This window comes from Saccostrea echinata, unplaced genomic scaffold, assembly GCF_033153115.1.
Source record: "Saccostrea echinata isolate AGI-Se365-2 ecotype Australia unplaced genomic scaffold, CSIRO_AGI_Sech_v1 ptg000016l, whole genome shotgun sequence".
NCBI classification, from domain to species: Eukaryota; Metazoa; Mollusca; class Bivalvia; order Ostreida; family Ostreidae; genus Saccostrea; species Saccostrea echinata.
In genome coordinates, this window is record NW_026889765.1 from 6,484,872 (window position 1) to 6,505,158 (window position 20,287).

The 20,287-nt window shown below is 33.4% G+C and overlaps 1 protein-coding gene across 1 annotated transcript in view; it reads right to left on the reverse strand.

The window, feature by feature from the left end:
* Positions 1 to 20,287, reverse strand: part of LOC133188771 (uncharacterized) — a 155,099-nt gene that overhangs the window by 51,937 nt on the left and 82,875 nt on the right. The gene's annotated exons all lie outside the window — the stretch shown is intronic.

Below are 20,287 nucleotides of genomic sequence, written 5' to 3' on the forward strand. Positions count from 1 at the left end.
AGGAAACATGCACAAGTCTGCATGGTTATAAAATGAAATACAGCTGTCTGAATATATAATGGTACATACATGTAGGAAAATACTCAAATAGAAAACAAATAAAGTGTGCAGCCACAGTGCATGATATACACCTGTCAAATATTGTTCATGAATTATCATAACAGTCCGAGTGCATGTTTTTAATGATTTTTCCGTTCCTTATAATGTTTGATGTACGTCTCCTGTGGTGTAGGTACATTTTTTACTCCAGCTTTGAAGGTTGGGGAATCATTTTAATGTCAGATTTTACATGATAAATGCTATATTCTATTAGTCTTATTATTCGTGGATTTTTTCTTTGCTATTATAAATCATGATAATGCTAGCAGCAAATAAATAACTGGCCACTCTTCAATTTATTGTTATCTTTAATGATGCTTTAAACATGATAAAGCAGGTGACACATGTTCCTTTATACACTCTATGAATGATTAACAATACTACATACAGCCTAATAAAACATCAAAACACTTATCATTGCGTTTATTCTTTATTCTATAAACTTGAAATCTTAGAGAGACATATGACACTCTGCAATTTGTTGTAAAGATATTAAAATTAAAATAAGAAAAATATATTATACAATATCAAATTAGTTTTAATTACTTCATACCAAATTTAATCATGTTAATCCAACACAAGCAATTAAGAGGCAGATTTCTTTGCTTAATTCTCAAGAGATATAGATACATTGTACATGTATAATATATGTATCTCTGTTCGTAATTTATTTTCTTATTACCATTACTTTTATCACTATGATTTGAATTCTATTGAATAACATATACACCTAATCCTTAGGAGTCAAAGGTATGACTGTTCTGATGTTCTTTTCTCTCAATTGAAATTTGTTTATCTCGTTAAATTAACACAAAATCTTAACTACAACAAGAATATGTTAATCACAGGGGCTTGCTCCTGGATTGAAGTATTGACTGTCTAGGAAATCATAAACCAACCACTAAAACTGCCTAGTAGTTAATTGGTATATGATTTTTTAAATATATTTTTTTTTCCACTGTGCCCCTGTTATTAACATGCCGTAGTTAAGTTTTTTTCCACATGAATTAAACATCCAAGGGCTTTTTAACCTCATGTGTAAATAAACTGGACCACATCTACTTTAATTTGGGGTCTTGAGTTCAACTTTTAAAATCCACATGACACACAAGATAACCTCAAGGTCACGGTCATCTGAGTGCACTTAAGATGAAAGTTGTGTAACCCCAAGAATATACTTAAACATCTGATGTGTACATACATACATACATATATACATGTATATATATAGAGAGAGAGAAAAAGAGAGAGAGAGAGAGAGAGGGTTGTCCTTAAGAATTGAAACAGGAGGGAACATTAAAAAAGTAGAAAGGGTTCTGGGATTCTTCCCCTAACAAAGTTGAGGGGGAATACCAGAATAACCAGGGGATAAGGTCTTTATAGATGGGGAAATTCCCCGGCCCCTGGGTCTTAGGGACAACTCTGTATATATATATATATATATATATATATATATATATATATATATATATATATATATATATATATATATATATATATTAAAAATAAATAAAATTGTCATCTAAAACTAAGCATGAAACATGAAACTTAAAGTGTCTTAATTTGAAAGTATTTTAAAGAAGAAGTTATCAAATTCTTTCCACTTTTTATTTCACACAAGGTGGACATAAGATTGTCAAAAGGTTTTCTCTAGGCTTAGGGTCAGTGTGAGTGCATGTTTAAATTCTAGCTGTGTTAAACAAATAAAGTGTCATTGAATGAATGTAAACATGACATCTTATCATGAAATTTATCTATTTTGGAGTGTTTTAAAAATTAATTATAGGCTTTTATAATTCCAGTATTGAAAGTCAGAGGCCAAAATTTGATTCCATCCAAAATATAGCTAGCCAGGAAAGTTGCTTGATAAAAGCTAACAGAGAGAAATAATTTCTCCAAAATTTTATAAGGCTGTGACAGCCAACAGGAAATTAATGGAATATACCTCAAAAAAATTTTACTAGGACATTATGGAATTGAACATCACCACTGTTCATGCATGCTAAGAAATAATTCCAAATAACTTTAAAAATTGTATTGTACAATATATTATATAATATAATAAATTTACAAAGTAAAAAGGTGAATGGGAAGTGCAAATAATGTTAAAGACATCCTGAATGAAAGTAACAGAAGCTAGGACAAATTTTAAAATGTCAGACTTTTACAATTAATCATGATCAAGTCACGAGGGGTGATCAAAAGGTTCGCGAACTAATTGAATAACTTCCATAAAAGGAATAAAATTAGATTTCAGTGTTTATTATTTTTTAAAGTAGTCCTCTCCGATTTTAATGCACATCTGCCATTGTTCTACCAATGCACAAATCACATGATCCAGGCGGTCACGTGACATACTCCCTAGCGTTCTGTTCACAGAAGCTAAAAGATTTTTTCCGAGTCTTATATTTCTTATGCTGCAAGTTATTTTTTAAAACAAGAATAATCTATTTGTCACAAATGCCCAAATCTTGGCAATAGGATGGATGGATAAGGATATCTTTTTCCCAAAATGAGCATATTGACCATCTGTCTTTGGTGCATCATTTTCCATTGTGAATAAAGATTATTATCAGATCTGGTATGTTTAGTAAACATAACTTAGGCATTTAATGATTATGATATTCTTAAGATATACAACTTTATTTCTATCTGTCGCTTGGTGATCTTTCCTAACAAATTGCTCAACTATCGAAGGACACATCTCTTCACCAGCTTACTTTCACTGGGAACCAGAACAAACATCATTTTTAGTCACCTCCCTTCCTTCACTAAATCAATCAATCTAATTAATGACTGAACTTCTGGCAAGTCTTTTGTTGTCATAAACCCTGTACAAATTATTATATGCTACTGCAAAGGAATTTCCAAGATGTATGTTAAACTTTACAGCCGTTCGTTGCTCGAGTATGTTTCATTCTGATCTGAATAGCGGTTTTGTAAATATATAGAGATAGTTCAAGAACTTTTTGATTACCCCTCATAGTGTGTGAGGGTGCGTGTGAGTTTGTGTGTGTGTGAAGAAACCAGACATCTTGGACAACAAATATACCAAGATACATGTACTGCAGTGTTAATTAGTGAACTCGGAACTGTATGCTTTCATATGACTAAATCTCCTACCAAACTTACAGAATATATGATTTAGTAATTTATATGCAATTGCAATTAACATTTACTTTAAAGGGAAAGCTAGCATAAAATATTTTGTGCTAAGTACCAAATCCAAGATGGCCTCCCAAGTTACCACTTTGCATCATACAACATACAAGAAATAGGGTGTTGTTTTCTTCATCTCAGCTTATTTTAATGAAAAAAAAATACTATTATTAAGAAATATTTGCATGCAAATTAATTTCTAACACCTAGCGGCTCATGCTGTCTGATCAATATAGAGCTAGATATCTACCAACATAGCTGCTAAATTAGCCAATATGATCATGAATGTGCAGCTTTGACCTTTGGTAACAAAACAGGCTTATAGACATTGTGATATGTATTAGGTTTAATGAAAGGTACGTGCAGGTATGAATTGACAAATGCAAATATGATAAGTAATACGAATAAAACTTCAGGATAAATAACACAAATATATATATATTTTTTTCAGATATCAGTTATATGATGTATAGATTTATGCAGAAAATGACACAAATTTGCATAATTGATAACCAAGAAAAACTTACAATTTACAATCTCTTATATTTTAGGAATTCATATTTAAGTCTTTTCTATTCAAAATCAGCCCAAAAATATATACCAATCCATGCATCAAATTTTTGGTTTGTGTTATTTATCCTCAAGAACAAGAATAGTCCTTTTCTGAGACCTGTGGATGTGCATTAATTACTTTTTAACACTTATAAAATCAATTAAAATCATAAAGCTATTTTTATCTTAGGGAGTTTTTGATGATAATAAGAAGGCATTTCAACAGGTCCAGCGCAATATCTTAATTACGCTATATACATGTATACACAATCATGTAACTTTATAAAGTTACTTCTCGACAAATTCACCGTTGCATTATTAAAAATACTCACATACAAAAATAAAAGCATACAAGTATAAAAGCGCTGCGTCTGGGGCGCTGAGCATTCCAAAGATTCTTCTGTTGTATGGAGATGTTTGACAGGTGGTCCAAATACAACATTTGATAAATTTCCAACGTGCTTTTTCAATAACTTGGGGATTTGCCTCCTCGTTCTGCAAAACACCGGATGAAATGAAGTACACGTTGTTACAGAACAGATTCGGTAAACGGTAATTTTTCCGTATAATCAAACATAGTATGGAAGCTCGACTTTGACTTAAAATCATAGGCACTCCCCAGCTTAATTGTTAAAGTCATATATGGCGTATTTTTGATAAGTTCAGACTAACTAAAATTAAAAAAAGATGTTTTTGTTTCTTTTATTACATTATATAAAGCATGTAAAGATAGGACTTTTCTGTAAATTACACAATTTAAATCAATCGCGTTTCAAAGATATTAGAAATTTAAACCAATAACCGATTTATCTACCGACTCCGCATCTAAATATCAGACACAGTTTAAAGTCAATTTAACTATAGAAACGTGGGGTTATTCAAGTTCAAAATCGGTGAAAATTTTAATTTGAACGTCAATAGCAAATATCATGTTCACCTACACTCAATCTCGTATTTTTATTTTTTAGCTCAGATATACGTCATAATATAGCTTTAAAAAATATATATCTACTATACTTTAAACAAAACAAGGTTATGTTTATGGTATAGTAGATATATATTTTTTTGATCAATTAAGCTGGGGAGTGCCTATGCTTAAAATGAATATGTACATGTACATGTATGACATTTTTCCTTAATAAGTAATTTTACTGATTATTTCTATTTTTGTCATTATTTTGCAATACATGCATATGCTTTTGGTCTAAGTGCGGCGACGTTAAACCAGTGTTCCAGCTAGGGTGAAATGGAAGGACTCAGGGTTAAACTTTTCATTGTTTGAAAGAGATACGGATTCTTTGCTAACCCATACATGTACATGTAGTTTTTGTATCATGTCCATCACAGAGTAAAATAATACTGAGTAATGTATAGCATATTGTCTAAGGATTTCGATAAGGCCATCTTTAAAAAATTGTTTTGTTGCCCTCTCCGGACTGACGGGTTAAAAATGACCCGACTCAAAACTTTTTAACCTCCAGGAAGCAATTCTTTTTTTTAATGCATTCCAGAAAATAGACATTGAATTTTCAACATTGTTTTTTTAAATTTTCCTTGGAAAAAAATCTCACCTACCTACCGACTTCATTTTCTCATCCTGAGTCGGGAGAGGGCAAGCAAACATTATTTTAAAGTTGGCCTAATAAAATTTCATATATTTGGAAAAAAAACAAAACATAGTAATGGAATAACATGCAACAAATAATTTATTCCACAAATTAAAAAAAAAAAACCAAACATATATATAGCATGTAGTTAAGGTGAACATAATAACACAGCATGAGCTAATTACTTGATATGTATTAACAATCCTTTTTAATTTGCAGTAAAGCCCATATCGTGTATTGCCTGAATTTTCGTCAATAATCATGATAATAACTTGAATACATCAAAATGCTCAAGACTTAGAGTTAAGCCAAAAATTGAAATTCTTTTTAAATATTTTACATACAGAAATTACTTGCTATATACCCGTATACATGTACCAAACGTATGATAGAATTTTGAAAATTAAATTGCTTGCCCTGTATGTGAGTATGTCCCAAAGAAGTTTACTGATGTTCAACCAGACACTCGACTGTCTCCGTAAACTCCGACGAGTGCTGGTCGGAGTTTACGTAGACAGCCGAGCGTTTGGTTGACGGAGAACTTCCGGGGAGTGCTTCCAGTTCTTGGAATGAGAGCACCAAATCCCCGGATGTACACGTGGTTTTGTTTGTTATGGAAAGTAGTATAGAGTACTGAATAGTGTGTGTTACCTGATTGGCTGAATTCGGGTATGTAATTATTTTCATTTTAAAGTAAAAATATTAATGTTTGAAATAAATGATGGAATGTAGGAATATTACAGAAAATATAGAAATACCAGGGGAGATTGTAGGAGTGGGGGTTGATATTTTTGGCAGAGTGACATTTACTGCCGATCGCTATAAGTTGTAAACAACTGCAATTTTGACCTATAAACGCCATGGGACCCTATATTTTTTTCGGGCTTTTTTATAAGCGCTTAGAATAAAGTTTCAAATGGTGCCAAGGATTTGTCTGAAATTGAATTAGTAGAGTACTGAGAGGGCAAAAGGTTTGTATAGAGTTCTATGGGAAAATAATTAGTGGTCTTTTCCCTATAGAGACCCCAACTTTTGCAATGTTAGGTGAATTGAAAGTCATGAAAAGTTATTTTTAGCTATTTATTTGAGTATTGAAGACATACCGAGAGAAAAAATAGCACAAAACTTCATTAGTTTTTGGGGGGTGGGGATTGAGGGGAATTGTGTCCTTTGTAAAAGGGAGGGGGGGGGGGTAGAGAAGAAAGTAGAGATTGGTATAGGATTGTGCAGTTTACATAGCCAGAGGAGGAAAGTAAGTTAAGAAAGTGCATCAGATTGCTCTTATGATGAATGTTTGTATGTATGTATAAATATATGTACGTATTATGTATGTACATGTATGTATTTTTATGTTATTGCTTTATATGTGTATATATATGGAAGTGTAGGGGCTGTGACCTGGTGTTGATTTTTATTTAGTTTCTTACACGTTTGCACTTTCGGTATCTTTTCGAATACTTTTGTTGACCCTTAAAAGGGCCTTTTTTTTGGTGGTCATGTGAAAGGAGCACATTTTTCTGTCTTGACATCTCATGTCTGGTATTGTATGTGATCCTCTGGATTGCTTCCCTTGGACTTCAGGGTGAGGAATTTGTAGTTAAGTTGTTTCTTTGTTGTAGCTACACAAATGTCTGTATTTTCCCTTTCTTGCAGCCTCGTTTTTTCATCAGGGTGGCCCTCTGTAACTCATTTTCTGCTGCTTTCCAGTTTTTGTACTTAGAGTTACTTCCCTTAGACTTGCTAAACAGACATGCAGAATTTCAACATGATGAAATCTTTATTGCTGGGACCTTAGGCTTCTGATTTTTTTTCATGAATTACTGGAATGGCTTTAAACTGCATGTATCACATTTGACCTTTCATGTATTTACATGTAATTACATGTAATATTGTATAACATGTACCCCACCCTTGGGGGATCCATTTTTTAAATAATCAACTGATGTAGCATTTATGTAAATTGTTAATTTTTCAGAAAACTTGAAAAATATTGCTGTTTCATTATTGCTTTGTGCTTAATTTGACCAACTTTACTGATTCATTTTCATTTAAGCACTGTAGAGGACTTTCATCTTTCAGCTTCCTCGGCCCCGGGAGAGGTCGGTACCTGATCCGCATGAGCATTTTCTCTATAAAAGAAGAAGATGAAGACTCGCTATCCACCTGATGTATTTTGCTGGACATTTTTCTGTACATTGCAGGTAAATTTTTCATCTTTTCACTTTCCAGCCTATTATTGTGTTGTACATTTTGGTGTTTGAAGTAATACTTATTGCATTTCTTGATTTTTTAAAATTGATCTGAATTCCCCTTTTCTAGGCATAAATTTCAATAATGTAACTTATGGATTGTACTGTTTAAGACTACAGAGACTGAACTTTAATTTCTTATCAAAAGGATTGCCTTTCTCTTGTTTAAATTAATTGTAAACAAATATAATAGGGGGCACCTGCTATTTCTCTAAGTGCCTTTCACTGGGGGGTGGTGAAACATTTCTGCACTTACTTAATCAGCAGGATGGGTTAGATAAGAATCAATTAGTATATCAGAGTCTTAAATTATTTACTTCTCATAAGCATCAAAAAAATTCTGAATCAGTCTTTTTAAAAAACTTTAAATTTTGCTTTATTAGCTATGATTTGTCAAATTTTGCAGCTTTTTTTAAATTCTGGGTAGAATCCACCCTTATGAAAAAATTGACACAAATGTGACTTTATATCATTTTATTAACATCAAAAAACAAAATCATGCAATTGTATAAATATTTTATTCATTACAATCACAACTATATCCAGGTCGGATCACAGGAATGAAAGTTATTCATTCCCTAGAACACTACTTGCAGCAGGGAGGTGTCATTAATTTAGATGGTCACAGTTTTCAGGACACTGAAGTGACAGGCCTCAAATTTCATACATATACATTGGTAGGTATAAGGTCTTTGAAAATTACAAAATTGACTAATTCTGGGATAGGTAAATATGTAAGTATAGGAATGAGAGCACCAAATCCCCGGATGTACACGTGGTTTTGTTTGTTATGGAAAGTAGTATAGAGTACTGAATAGTGTGTGTTACCTGATTGGCTGAATTCGGGTATGTAATTATTTTCATTTTAAAGTAAAAATATTAATGTTTGAAATAAATGATGGAATGTAGGAATATTACAGAAAATATAGAAATACCAGGGGAGATTGTAGGAGTGGGGGTTGATATTTTTGGCAGAGTGACATTTACTGCCGATCGCTATAAGTTGTAAACAACTGCAATTTTGACCTATAAACGCCATGGGACCCTATATTTTTTTCGGGCTTTTTTATAAGCGCTTAGAATAAAGTTTCAAATGGTGCCAAGGATTTGTCTGAAATTGAATTAGTAGAGTACTGAGAGGGCAAAAGGTTTGTATAGAGTTCTATGGGAAAATAATTAGTGGTCTTTTCCCTATAGAGACCCCAACTTTTGCAATGTTAGGTGAATTGAAAGTCATGAAAAGTTATTTTTAGCTATTTATTTGAGTATTGAAGACATACCGAGAGAAAAAATAGCACAAAACTTCATTAGTTTTTGGGGGGTGGGGATTGAGGGGAATTGTGTCCTTTGTAAAAGGGAGGGGGGGGGGGGTAGAGAAGAAAGTAGAGATTGGTATAGGATTGTGCAGTTTACATAGCCAGAGGAGGAAAGTAAGTTAAGAAAGTGCATCAGATTGCTCTTATGATGAATGTTTGTATGTATGTATAAATATATGTACGTATTATGTATGTACATGTATGTATTTTTATGTTATTGCTTTATATGTGTATATATATGGAAGTGTAGGGGCTGTGACCTGGTGTTGATTTTTATTTAGTTTCTTACACGTTTGCACTTTCGGTATCTTTTCGAATACTTTTGTTGACCCTTAAAAGGGCCTTTTTTTTGGTGGTCATGTGAAAGGAGCACATTTTTCTGTCTTGACATCTCATGTCTGGTATTGTATGTGATCCTCTGGATTGCTTCCCTTGGACTTCAGGGTGAGGAATTTGTAGTTAAGTTGTTTCTTTGTTGTAGCTACACAAATGTCTGTATTTTCCCTTTCTTGCAGCCTCGTTTTTTCATCAGGGTGGCCCTCTGTAACTCATTTTCTGCTGCTTTCCAGTTTTTGTACTTAGAGTTACTTCCCTTAGACTTGCTAAACAGACATGCAGAATTTCAACATGATGAAATCTTTATTGCTGGGACCTTAGGCTTCTGATTTTTTTTCATGAATTACTGGAATGGCTTTAAACTGCATGTATCACATTTGACCTTTCATGTATTTACATGTAATTACATGTAATATTGTATAACATGTACCCCACCCTTGGGGGATCCATTTTTTAAATAATCAACTGATGTAGCATTTATGTAAATTGTTAATTTTTCAGAAAACTTGAAAAATATTGCTGTTTCATTATTGCTTTGTGCTTAATTTGACCAACTTTACTGATTCATTTTCATTTAAGCACTGTAGAGGACTTTCATCTTTCAGCTTCCTCGGCCCCGGGAGAGGTCGGTACCTGATCCGCATGAGCATTTTCTCTATAAAAGAAGAAGATGAAGACTCGCTATCCACCTGATGTATTTTGCTGGACATTTTTCTGTACATTGCAGGTAAATTTTTCATCTTTTCACTTTCCAGCCTATTATTGTGTTGTACATTTTGGTGTTTGAAGTAATACTTATTGCATTTCTTGATTTTTTAAAATTGATCTGAATTCCCCTTTTCTAGGCATAAATTTCAATAATGTAACTTATGGATTGTACTGTTTAAGACTACAGAGACTGAACTTTAATTTCTTATCAAAAGGATTGCCTTTCTCTTGTTTAAATTAATTGTAAACAAATATAATAGGGGGCACCTGCTATTTCTCTAAGTGCCTTTCACTGGGGGGTGGTGAAACATTTCTGCACTTACTTAATCAGCAGGATGGGTTAGATAAGAATCAATTAGTATATCAGAGTCTTAAATTATTTACTTCTCATAAGCATCAAAAAAATTCTGAATCAGTCTTTTTAAAAAACTTTAAATTTTGCTTTATTAGCTATGATTTGTCAAATTTTGCAGCTTTTTTTAAATTCTGGGTAGAATCCACCCTTATGAAAAAATTGACACAAATGTGACTTTATATCATTTTATTAACATCAAAAAACAAAATCATGCAATTGTATAAATATTTTATTCATTACAATCACAACTATATCCAGGTCGGATCACAGGAATGAAAGTTATTCATTCCCTAGAACACTACTTGCAGCAGGGAGGTGTCATTAATTTAGATGGTCACAGTTTTCAGGACACTGAAGTGACAGGCCTCAAATTTCATACATATACATTGGTAGGTATAAGGTCTTTGAAAATTACAAAATTGACTAATTCTGGGATAGGTAAATATGTAAGTATAGGAATGAGAGCACCAAATCCCCGGATGTACACGTGGTTTTGTTTGTTATGGAAAGTAGTATAGAGTACTGAATAGTGTGTGTTACCTGATTGGCTGAATTCGGGTATGTAATTATTTTCATTTTAAAGTAAAAATATTAATGTTTGAAATAAATGATGGAATGTAGGAATATTACAGAAAATATAGAAATACCAGGGGAGATTGTAGGAGTGGGGGTTGATATTTTTGGCAGAGTGACATTTACTGCCGATCGCTATAAGTTGTAAACAACTGCAATTTTGACCTATAAACGCCATGGGACCCTATATTTTTTTCGGGCTTTTTTATAAGCGCTTAGAATAAAGTTTCAAATGGTGCCAAGGATTTGTCTGAAATTGAATTAGTAGAGTACTGAGAGGGCAAAAGGTTTGTATAGAGTTCTATGGGAAAATAATTAGTGGTCTTTTCCCTATAGAGACCCCAACTTTTGCAATGTTAGGTGAATTGAAAGTCATGAAAAGTTATTTTTAGCTATTTATTTGAGTATTGAAGACATACCGAGAGAAAAAATAGCACAAAACTTCATTAGTTTTTGGGGGGTGGGGATTGAGGGGAATTGTGTCCTTTGTAAAAGGGAGGGGGGGGGGGGTAGAGAAGAAAGTAGAGATTGGTATAGGATTGTGCAGTTTACATAGCCAGAGGAGGAAAGTAAGTTAAGAAAGTGCATCAGATTGCTCTTATGATGAATGTTTGTATGTATGTATAAATATATGTACGTATTATGTATGTACATGTATGTATTTTTATGTTATTGCTTTATATGTGTATATATATGGAAGTGTAGGGGCTGTGACCTGGTGTTGATTTTTATTTAGTTTCTTACACGTTTGCACTTTCGGTATCTTTTCGAATACTTTTGTTGACCCTTAAAAGGGCCTTTTTTTTGGTGGTCATGTGAAAGGAGCACATTTTTCTGTCTTGACATCTCATGTCTGGTATTGTATGTGATCCTCTGGATTGCTTCCCTTGGACTTCAGGGTGAGGAATTTGTAGTTAAGTTGTTTCTTTGTTGTAGCTACACAAATGTCTGTATTTTCCCTTTCTTGCAGCCTCGTTTTTTCATCAGGGTGGCCCTCTGTAACTCATTTTCTGCTGCTTTCCAGTTTTTGTACTTAGAGTTACTTCCCTTAGACTTGCTAAACAGACATGCAGAATTTCAACATGATGAAATCTTTATTGCTGGGACCTTAGGCTTCTGATTTTTTTTCATGAATTACTGGAATGGCTTTAAACTGCATGTATCACATTTGACCTTTCATGTATTTACATGTAATTACATGTAATATTGTATAACATGTACCCCACCCTTGGGGGATCCATTTTTTAAATAATCAACTGATGTAGCATTTATGTAAATTGTTAATTTTTCAGAAAACTTGAAAAATATTGCTGTTTCATTATTGCTTTGTGCTTAATTTGACCAACTTTACTGATTCATTTTCATTTAAGCACTGTAGAGGACTTTCATCTTTCAGCTTCCTCGGCCCCGGGAGAGGTCGGTACCTGATCCGCATGAGCATTTTCTCTATAAAAGAAGAAGATGAAGACTCGCTATCCACCTGATGTATTTTGCTGGACATTTTTCTGTACATTGCAGGTAAATTTTTCATCTTTTCACTTTCCAGCCTATTATTGTGTTGTACATTTTGGTGTTTGAAGTAATACTTATTGCATTTCTTGATTTTTTAAAATTGATCTGAATTCCCCTTTTCTAGGCATAAATTTCAATAATGTAACTTATGGATTGTACTGTTTAAGACTACAGAGACTGAACTTTAATTTCTTATCAAAAGGATTGCCTTTCTCTTGTTTAAATTAATTGTAAACAAATATAATAGGGGGCACCTGCTATTTCTCTAAGTGCCTTTCACTGGGGGGTGGTGAAACATTTCTGCACTTACTTAATCAGCAGGATGGGTTAGATAAGAATCAATTAGTATATCAGAGTCTTAAATTATTTACTTCTCATAAGCATCAAAAAAATTCTGAATCAGTCTTTTTAAAAAACTTTAAATTTTGCTTTATTAGCTATGATTTGTCAAATTTTGCAGCTTTTTTTAAATTCTGGGTAGAATCCACCCTTATGAAAAAATTGACACAAATGTGACTTTATATCATTTTATTAACATCAAAAAACAAAATCATGCAATTGTATAAATATTTTATTCATTACAATCACAACTATATCCAGGTCGGATCACAGGAATGAAAGTTATTCATTCCCTAGAACACTACTTGCAGCAGGGAGGTGTCATTAATTTAGATGGTCACAGTTTTCAGGACACTGAAGTGACAGGCCTCAAATTTCATACATATACATTGGTAGGTATAAGGTCTTTGAAAATTACAAAATTGACTAATTCTGGGATAGGTAAATATGTAAGTATAGGAATGAGAGCACCAAATCCCCGGATGTACACGTGGTTTTGTTTGTTATGGAAAGTAGTATAGAGTACTGAATAGTGTGTGTTACCTGATTGGCTGAATTCGGGTATGTAATTATTTTCATTTTAAAGTAAAAATATTAATGTTTGAAATAAATGATGGAATGTAGGAATATTACAGAAAATATAGAAATACCAGGGGAGATTGTAGGAGTGGGGGTTGATATTTTTGGCAGAGTGACATTTACTGCCGATCGCTATAAGTTGTAAACAACTGCAATTTTGACCTATAAACGCCATGGGACCCTATATTTTTTTCGGGCTTTTTTATAAGCGCTTAGAATAAAGTTTCAAATGGTGCCAAGGATTTGTCTGAAATTGAATTAGTAGAGTACTGAGAGGGCAAAAGGTTTGTATAGAGTTCTATGGGAAAATAATTAGTGGTCTTTTCCCTATAGAGACCCCAACTTTTGCAATGTTAGGTGAATTGAAAGTCATGAAAAGTTATTTTTAGCTATTTATTTGAGTATTGAAGACATACCGAGAGAAAAAATAGCACAAAACTTCATTAGTTTTTGGGGGGTGGGGATTGAGGGGAATTGTGTCCTTTGTAAAAGGGAGGGGGGGGGGGGTAGAGAAGAAAGTAGAGATTGGTATAGGATTGTGCAGTTTACATAGCCAGAGGAGGAAAGTAAGTTAAGAAAGTGCATCAGATTGCTCTTATGATGAATGTTTGTATGTATGTATAAATATATGTACGTATTATGTATGTACATGTATGTATTTTTATGTTATTGCTTTATATGTGTATATATATGGAAGTGTAGGGGCTGTGACCTGGTGTTGATTTTTATTTAGTTTCTTACACGTTTGCACTTTCGGTATCTTTTCGAATACTTTTGTTGACCCTTAAAAGGGCCTTTTTTTTGGTGGTCATGTGAAAGGAGCACATTTTTCTGTCTTGACATCTCATGTCTGGTATTGTATGTGATCCTCTGGATTGCTTCCCTTGGACTTCAGGGTGAGGAATTTGTAGTTAAGTTGTTTCTTTGTTGTAGCTACACAAATGTCTGTATTTTCCCTTTCTTGCAGCCTCGTTTTTTCATCAGGGTGGCCCTCTGTAACTCATTTTCTGCTGCTTTCCAGTTTTTGTACTTAGAGTTACTTCCCTTAGACTTGCTAAACAGACATGCAGAATTTCAACATGATGAAATCTTTATTGCTGGGACCTTAGGCTTCTGATTTTTTTTCATGAATTACTGGAATGGCTTTAAACTGCATGTATCACATTTGACCTTTCATGTATTTACATGTAATTACATGTAATATTGTATAACATGTACCCCACCCTTGGGGGATCCATTTTTTAAATAATCAACTGATGTAGCATTTATGTAAATTGTTAATTTTTCAGAAAACTTGAAAAATATTGCTGTTTCATTATTGCTTTGTGCTTAATTTGACCAACTTTACTGATTCATTTTCATTTAAGCACTGTAGAGGACTTTCATCTTTCAGCTTCCTCGGCCCCGGGAGAGGTCGGTACCTGATCCGCATGAGCATTTTCTCTATAAAAGAAGAAGATGAAGACTCGCTATCCACCTGATGTATTTTGCTGGACATTTTTCTGTACATTGCAGGTAAATTTTTCATCTTTTCACTTTCCAGCCTATTATTGTGTTGTACATTTTGGTGTTTGAAGTAATACTTATTGCATTTCTTGATTTTTTAAAATTGATCTGAATTCCCCTTTTCTAGGCATAAATTTCAATAATGTAACTTATGGATTGTACTGTTTAAGACTACAGAGACTGAACTTTAATTTCTTATCAAAAGGATTGCCTTTCTCTTGTTTAAATTAATTGTAAACAAATATAATAGGGGGCACCTGCTATTTCTCTAAGTGCCTTTCACTGGGGGGTGGTGAAACATTTCTGCACTTACTTAATCAGCAGGATGGGTTAGATAAGAATCAATTAGTATATCAGAGTCTTAAATTATTTACTTCTCATAAGCATCAAAAAAATTCTGAATCAGTCTTTTTAAAAAACTTTAAATTTTGCTTTATTAGCTATGATTTGTCAAATTTTGCAGCTTTTTTTAAATTCTGGGTAGAATCCACCCTTATGAAAAAATTGACACAAATGTGACTTTATATCATTTTATTAACATCAAAAAACAAAATCATGCAATTGTATAAATATTTTATTCATTACAATCACAACTATATCCAGGTCGGATCACAGGAATGAAAGTTATTCATTCCCTAGAACACTACTTGCAGCAGGGAGGTGTCATTAATTTAGATGGTCACAGTTTTCAGGACACTGAAGTGACAGGCCTCAAATTTCATACATATACATTGGTAGGTATAAGGTCTTTGAAAATTACAAAATTGACTAATTCTGGGATAGGTAAATATGTAAGTATAGGAATGAGAGCACCAAATCCCCGGATGTACACGTGGTTTTGTTTGTTATGGAAAGTAGTATAGAGTACTGAATAGTGTGTGTTACCTGATTGGCTGAATTCGGGTATGTAATTATTTTCATTTTAAAGTAAAAATATTAATGTTTGAAATAAATGATGGAATGTAGGAATATTACAGAAAATATAGAAATACCAGGGGAGATTGTAGGAGTGGGGGTTGATATTTTTGGCAGAGTGACATTTACTGCCGATCGCTATAAGTTGTAAACAACTGCAATTTTGACCTATAAACGCCATGGGACCCTATATTTTTTTCGGGCTTTTTTATAAGCGCTTAGAATAAAGTTTCAAATGGTGCCAAGGATTTGTCTGAAATTGAATTAGTAGAGTACTGAGAGGGCAAAAGGTTTGTATAGAGTTCTATGGGAAAATAATTAGTGGTCTTTTCCCTATAGAGACCCCAACTTTTGCAATGTTAGGTGAATTGAAAGTCATGAAAAGTTATTTTTAGCTATTTATTTGAGTATTGAAGACATACCGAGAGAAAAAATAGCACAAAACTTCATTAGTTTTTGGGGGGTGGGGATTGAGGGGAATTGTGTCCTTTGTAAAAGGGAGGGGGGGGGGGGTAGAGAAGAAAGTAGAGATTGGTATAGGATTGTGCAGTTTACATAGCCAGAGGAGGAAAGTAAGTTAAGAAAGTGCATCAGATTGCTCTTATGATGAATGTTTGTATGTATGTATAAATATATGTACGTATTATGTATGTACATGTATGTATTTTTATGTTATTGCTTTATATGTGTATATATATGGAAGTGTAGGGGCTGTGACCTGGTGTTGATTTTTATTTAGTTTCTTACACGTTTGCACTTTCGGTATCTTTTCGAATACTTTTGTTGACCCTTAAAAGGGCCTTTTTTTTGGTGGTCATGTGAAAGGAGCACATTTTTCTGTCTTGACATCTCATGTCTGGTATTGTATGTGATCCTCTGGATTGCTTCCCTTGGACTTCAGGGTGAGGAATTTGTAGTTAAGTTGTTTCTTTGTTGTAGCTACACAAATGTCTGTATTTTCCCTTTCTTGCAGCCTCGTTTTTTCATCAGGGTGGCCCTCTGTAACTCATTTTCTGCTGCTTTCCAGTTTTTGTACTTAGAGTTACTTCCCTTAGACTTGCTAAACAGACATGCAGAATTTCAACATGATGAAATCTTTATTGCTGGGACCTTAGGCTTCTGATTTTTTTTCATGAATTACTGGAATGGCTTTAAACTGCATGTATCACATTTGACCTTTCATGTATTTACATGTAATTACATGTAATATTGTATAACATGTACCCCACCCTTGGGGGATCCATTTTTTAAATAATCAACTGATGTAGCATTTATGTAAATTGTTAATTTTTCAGAAAACTTGAAAAATATTGCTGTTTCATTATTGCTTTGTGCTTAATTTGACCAACTTTACTGATTCATTTTCATTTAAGCACTGTAGAGGACTTTCATCTTTCAGCTTCCTCGGCCCCGGGAGAGGTCGGTACCTGATCCGCATGAGCATTTTCTCTATAAAAGAAGAAGATGAAGACTCGCTATCCACCTGATGTATTTTGCTGGACATTTTTCTGTACATTGCAGGTAAATTTTTCATCTTTTCACTTTCCAGCCTATTATTGTGTTGTACATTTTGGTGTTTGAAGTAATACTTATTGCATTTCTTGATTTTTTAAAATTGATCTGAATTCCCCTTTTCTAGGCATAAATTTCAATAATGTAACTTATGGATTGTACTGTTTAAGACTACAGAGACTGAACTTTAATTTCTTATCAAAAGGATTGCCTTTCTCTTGTTTAAATTAATTGTAAACAAATATAATAGGGGGCACCTGCTATTTCTCTAAGTGCCTTTCACTGGGGGGTGGTGAAACATTTCTGCACTTACTTAATCAGCAGGATGGGTTAGATAAGAATCAATTAGTATATCAGAGTCTTAAATTATTTACTTCTCATAAGCATCAAAAAAATTCTGAATCAGTCTTTTTAAAAAACTTTAAATTTTGCTTTATTAGCTATGATTTGTCAAATTTTGCAGCTTTTTTTAAATTCTGGGTAGAATCCACCCTTATGAAAAAATTGACACAAATGTGACTTTATATCATTTTATTAACATCAAAAAACAAAATCATGCAATTGTATAAATATTTTATTCATTACAATCACAACTATATCCAGGTCGGATCACAGGAATGAAAGTTATTCATTCCCTAGAACACTACTTGCAGCAGGGAGGTGTCATTAATTTAGATGGTCACAGTTTTCAGGACACTGAAGTGACAGGCCTCAAATTTCATACATATACATTGGTAGGTATAAGGTCTTTGAAAATTACAAAATTGACTAATTCTGGGATAGGTAAATATGTAAGTATAGGAATGAGAGCACCAAATCCCCGGATGTACACGTGGTTTTGTTTGTTATGGAAAGTAGTATAGAGTACTGAATAGTGTGTGTTACCTGATTGGCTGAATTCGGGTATGTAATTATTTTCATTTTAAAGTAAAAATATTAATGTTTGAAATAAATGATGGAATGTAGGAATATTACAGAAAATATAGAAATACCAGGGGAGATTGTAGGAGTGGGGGTTGATATTTTTGGCAGAGTGACATTTACTGCCGATCGCTATAAGTTGTAAACAACTGCAATTTTGACCTATAAACGCCATGGGACCCTATATTTTTTTCGGGCTTTTTTATAAGCGCTTAGAATAAAGTTTCAAATGGTGCCAAGGATTTGTCTGAAATTGAATTAGTAGAGTACTGAGAGGGCAAAAGGTTTGTATAGAGTTCTATGGGAAAATAATTAGTGGTCTTTTCCCTATAGAGACCCCAACTTTTGCAATGTTAGGTGAATTGAAAGTCATGAAAAGTTATTTTTAGCTATTTATTTGAGTATTGAAGACATACCGAGAGAAAAAATAGCACAAAACTTCATTAGTTTTTGGGGGGTGGGGATTGAGGGGAATTGTGTCCTTTGTAAAAGGGAGGGGGGGGGGGGTAGAGAAGAAAGTAGAGATTGGTATAGGATTGTGCAGTTTACATAGCCAGAGGAGGAAAGTAAGTTAAGAAAGTGCATCAGATTGCTCTTATGATGAATGTTTGTATGTATGTATAAATATATGTACGTATTATGTATGTACATGTATGTATTTTTATGTTATTGCTTTATATGTGTATATATATGGAAGTGTAGGGGCTGTGACCTGGTGTTGATTTTTATTTAGTTTCTTACACGTTTGCACTTTCGGTATCTTTTCGAATACTTTTGTTGACCCTTAAAAGGGCCTTTTTTTTGGTGGTCATGTGAAAGGAGCACATTTTTCTGTCTTGACATCTCATGTCTGGTATTGTATGTGATCCTCTGGATTGCTTCCCTTGGACTTCAGGGTGAGGAATTTGTAGTTAAGTTGTTTCTTTGTTGTAGCTACACAAATGTCTGTATTTTCCCTTTCTTGCAGCCTCGTTTTTTCATCAGGGTGGCCCTCTGTAACTCATTTTCTGCTGCTTTCCAGTTTTTGTACTTAGAGTTACTTCCCTTAGACTTGCTAAACAGACATGCAGAATTTCAACATGATGAAATCTTTATTGCTGGGACCTTAGGCTTCTGATTTTTTTTCATGAATTACTGGAATGGCTTTAAACTGCATGTATCACATTTGACCTTTCATGTATTTACATGTAATTACATGTAATATTGTATAACATGTACCCCACCCTTGGGGGATCCATTTTTTAAATAATCAACTGATGTAGCATTTATGTAAATTGTTAATTTTTCAGAAAACTTGAAAAATATTGCTGTTTCATTATTGCTTTGTGCTTAATTTGACCAACTTTACTGATTCATTTTCATTTAAGCACTGTAGAGGACTTTCATCTTTCAGCTTCCTCGGCCCCGGGAGAGGTCGGTACCTGATCCGCATGAGCATTTTCTCTATAAAAGAAGAAGATGAAGACTCGCTATCCACCTGATGTATTTTGCTGGACATTTTTCTGTACATTGCAGGTAAATTTTTCATCTTTTCACTTTCCAGCCTATTATTGTGTTGTACATTTTGGTGTTTGAAGTAATACTTATTGCATTTCTTGATTTTTTAAAATTGATCTGAATTCCCCTTTTCTAGGCATAAATTTCAATAATGTAACTTATGGATTGTACTGTTTAAGACTACAGAGACTGAACTTTAATTTCTTATCAAAAGGATTGCCTTTCTCTTGTTTAAATTAATTGTAAACAAATATAATAGGGGGCACCTGCTATTTCTCTAAGTGCCTTTCACTGGGGGGTGGTGAAACATTTCTGCACTTACTTAATCAGCAGGATGGGTTAGATAAGAATCAATTAGTATATCAGAGTCTTAAATTATTTACTTCTCATAAGCATCAAAAAAATTCTGAATCAGTCTTTTTAAAAAACTTTAAATTTTGCTTTATTAGCTATGATTTGTCAAATTTTGCAGCTTTTTTTAAATTCTGGGTAGAATCCACCCTTATGAAAAAATTGACACAAATGTGACTTTATATCATTTTATTAACATCA